This window comes from Aegilops tauschii, chromosome 3 (assembly GCF_002575655.3).
Source record: "Aegilops tauschii subsp. strangulata cultivar AL8/78 chromosome 3, Aet v6.0, whole genome shotgun sequence".
In the NCBI taxonomy this organism is placed as follows: Eukaryota; Viridiplantae; Streptophyta; class Magnoliopsida; order Poales; family Poaceae; genus Aegilops; species Aegilops tauschii.
Window position 1 is genome coordinate 281,341,538 of NC_053037.3, and position 4,398 is coordinate 281,345,935.

Below are 4,398 nucleotides of genomic sequence, written 5' to 3' on the forward strand. Positions count from 1 at the left end.
CTTAGTCGTGGAGCCATCGCAGCTAGGAAGCTTAAAGGGGTTAAACGGGACAAGGAACACGAGGGTTATACTGGTTCGGCCCCTTACGGTGAAGGTAAAAGCCTACGTCCAGTTGAGGTGGTATTGATTAGGGTTACGATGACCAGGGAGCTTAATTGCTATGCCTGGCTCTCGACGAGATCTTACTTGCCCCTAAACCGCCGCCGGGTCGCCCCTTTATATAGAGAGGTTGACGCCCAGCGGCTCTCAGAGTCCCGGCCGGCTCATAAGAGTGTCCGGCTCGGACTCCAACTATTCTTGCCTTACACTACAAGTTCTACCATAATGGCGGTTATCACTACGGGCCTTAAGCCATCTCCGGGTCTTAAGCCCATCATTGACCCGCCGTCTTCAAGCTCGGTACTGGGCTTCGCGTGATGACCATTATGAGTAACCCGGCCCCTCCTGGCGGGTGACTCTAAGGGTTATATCATCAACATTAGGCCCCAGATTGATTTGAACCGGTTCATGTCAATCTTCAATTCTTTCGAGAGAGAAAAATCTTCCGGCTTATGGCCGTGTGAAAGTCATAACCCGCCGTGACGTCATCTTCTGGATTCCTGGTAACCCGCCATGACGTCATCTTCCATTAAGTTCATTTCTTTATTCCATTAAATCCCAACAGATCTTATCTTTAATGGTCATCTCGAAAATCGAGGCGCCTCTGGGGCGATATAATCACGCCGTGACCTCCTCGTTTCTCGCACCCACTCATGAGCTTCGCCTTATAAATAGCCCGGCCCGTAAGCCTCCAGTCACTCGTCGCCTCTGTCTTCTTCCTCCTCTCGCCACTGTGCTGCCGCCCGAGCTCCGCCGCCGCCGCCGCCGCGGGTTTCCTCATCTTCACCAACTCAGGCCGCTGCATCAACCCGACGTGACCAGAGAAACGCGACGAACCCCCGCCGTAGCTCCGCACCTGTAAGTCCCTGCGCCTCCCCACCGTAGATCCGCATTAGGGCTCCACTGTTCTTTGCTGTTCTTCGCGAGTTCTTGATAGATTTCATTATTACCACCCCTTCTTGATCCTTAGACTGTATAGAACTGTTGCGGTAGTTGTTTCACACCCGTTCCCAATGTACATAGATCCCCTTTCATTGCATAAAGGCTCCGTTCGAACCTATGAACTTCTTCTGCGTCTGTTTTAGGTCTAGAAACTTTCCCTTTCCAGTCGATCGTTTGATCCAGAATAATTACTGCGTCCTGTGAAACTTGTTTTCACCACACTTAGTGAAAAATTGCATCTGCTGAGCTATGGCGGCTTACATTTCCGGCTCAAAAGAAGCCATGCGCCGTAAAACTTCCGGCTCATGTATGATAAAGCTACAGACAATTTGAATTACTCATGATACCTTCAGCGGCTTATATAACCCGATGCACTTAACCATGTGTCATTAGGCCCCTCTCATAAGCCGCCATTGAATATTAAACTGTAAACATCTGCCGGCTTATAATTGAACCGGTAATTTTCCTTTTGTCATAGGCTTCATCTTTCACAATGCCTCCCCAAGCTCCCAAGGCACCCATCACGTGCAACTGGATGAGGTCCAATGTCACTGACGATACCTTAGCCGATTTCGTAAAGACGGGTTACCTGCCCAAGAAGGATGTCATGTCTTACCGTGCCCCTGACTCGTCAGAGGAGAGACCACAACCAAGGGATGGGGAGGTGGTGATATTTGCGGATCACATGAGCCGGGGCTTCGCACCGCCCGGCTCAAAATTCTTTAGAGATGTGCTGAATTTCTTTGATCTGCGACCGCAAGACATAGGACCCAATTCCGTGTCAAATATTTGCAACTTTCAAGTATTCTGCGAAGTCTACCTTGGAGAAGAGCCCAGCCTGCTGCTCTTTAGAGAGCTATTTTATCTGAACCGCCAGAACGAGTGCGCCAACGGGCCGAGCCTGGAACTTGGTGGAATCTCCATTCAACGCCGTAGAGACTGCCTCTTTCCTTACGCTGAGCCGCCCAACCATCCAAAGGACTAGAACCAGACATGGTTCTACTACCAGGATACTTCGCCGGCTGACGAGAGCCCTCTGCCCGGCTTTCGTGCCCTTCGTCTGGAGCCAAGTCACCCCCTGCCGGATAAGCTAACTCAAGCCGAGCGTCAACCTCTGATCCCCACCATCAACAAAATTAAGGCTCTCCTGGGAAATGGCCTCAACGGCGTTGATCTGGTCCGGGTCTGGATCTCTTGGCGGGTGATCCCCTTAAGCCGCCGCCCCGGCTTAATGTGTGATTACACGGGCCGGAAAGATGACCCTCTGCGACACAGCCGCAACGATCTACCTGAAGACGTTGTCGATGACATGACCAAGTCCCTCTTGAATGAGAGCTTGACAGATTGCGGGAGGACCGGCTTAAGCCCCTTCTGCAAGACTAACCCGGCCCCAGCGGTAAGCCACTGATCTGAACACCTTATTTTCTCCTTAGATAGTTTTCATCTGAACCTTAAGAAGTCTTCATTGTATTTTTCAGGCTGATGATAAGTTCTGGAAGGTCAAGTATGACCATGAGGCGGCTAAAAAAGCCAGAAAGGCTAAGAAAGCCGCTAGGAGAGCCGCTCCCCAAAAAAGGGAAGCAAGCCCACCGCCTCAGAGCTGCTTCAGCTGGATGATAGCTCCGAGTCAGAGGTAATCCTCAATTCCTTAGACTCTTCTTTTGTCTCCGCTTTTCAGCTGTCTTTTGACCACCTTATTAACTTGATTATCCACAGGATGACACCGGAGCGAGTAACCCGGTAACTGAAGAGGTAACTATACTTTCCTCCGACTCGGACCCCTTGCCAAGGCTGAAAGTCCGAAGAGTAACCCGGAAAGTAAGCTTTTCGCATCCTTTAGCTTATCAAGATCCTCAATTTCTTTTGAAGCAACAGATTCATGAGAGCCGGAGGCAAACCCGGGCCAGCAAGGATGCAGACCTCTCCTCCGGCTTACCCGAGGCATCAAGAAAGCGCCGGACTGAGGTTATCTCCGACTTATACCCTTGTCATCCTTTAGTGGGTGTCACTCGTCAACCGCTCAATTCGTCTGATTCCAATTATCAGGAAACTTCACCTTCCTCTGGTGATTCTATGCAATCTACCCTGCCGGCTTTCAAGACCGCGCCTGGGTAATGATGATCATCTTATGTTGTACTTATCTTACTCATGCTTTTGTACTAACCTTTTGTCCTTTCAGTGCTCAAGCAAAGCTCAGTAAAAGAGCGAAAAAGAATAAGTCGGTCGATGAGCCGGTCCTGACTGAACCGGAGGCTTCAGCTCAAGAGCCGCCCGCTGCCTCTGCTCCTGAAGCCACCGCTCCAACCGACGAACCAATCACAGAGACTTCTGCTAACCCGGAGATCTCCAGCCCGGCTCAGCCGGCCGATGACCCGGACGTGGTAATCACCCGGACGGAGTTTGTCGAGCCGGGGAGACCCACTGCGCTGGCTAAGTGCTCTGCCAAGGAAGAGTTGCTAGAGCGCCGCAGGGGCAAGCTGGACATCACCAACTATGCGAGTTTGAGCATTGGAGAGATCATCTCCGGCTATGTCAATCAGGTGCACAACAGCCGGGACCTGGAGATTGACATGGTGAAACAGATATAGCAGAAGTCTGAGGTACCACTCTATTGCTTACTGCATATTCACCCCCAAGTCTACTATGTATGATAGAATATGTTGTAGACTTAACTTCCGGCTTACTTTCATGAACCGGTAATTTGTAGATAGAAACTTTCGACATGCATTAGCCCCCAAGTGCCAAGTGTCTTTGCTTGGAAAGTGCTTGGGACTTTAAAGTTGCATAATAATCATTCATACTATAACCCGGAAATTGTACAGGCTGCTTGCAAGAAATTTGAGGCTGACATCTCTGATCTGAAGAACCGCCTGAAGACTCAGGAAACTGAGACCCGGAAGGCCAACGCCAAATTTGAATCCAGTATTGCTGCTCAAGAAAAGCTGAAGAAGAAGTTTGAAGCTGAAAGGACGACCTGGGCCGAAGAGAAGGCTGCTCTGGTAAGCCGGACCGAACAGGCGGAGAAGGCTCTGACGGAGAGAACCGCCGAACTCTCCGTCTTAAAGCGCCATGTGTCACAGATGGTCGCCGCAATCTTCGGTAAGTCATTCTGCAGGCTTTGAACAAGTTTACAGTCTTTATGTCTCATAGTCCCCATCATTGCTAACGGCTTATCTTACTTTGCCAAACAAGTCCCAGAAGCGCCAACCTCAATCAGAACGTGCTGACCAAGCTGAAGGCCGTGTACACCTTGGTGGAGCAACTCTACACCGGGTCACAGCGCGCCTTGGCCGTTGTAGCCCTATCCAATGAGGTTCCGACTCACCTGGCAGACGTACTTCGCCGGCTTGCCGTTCT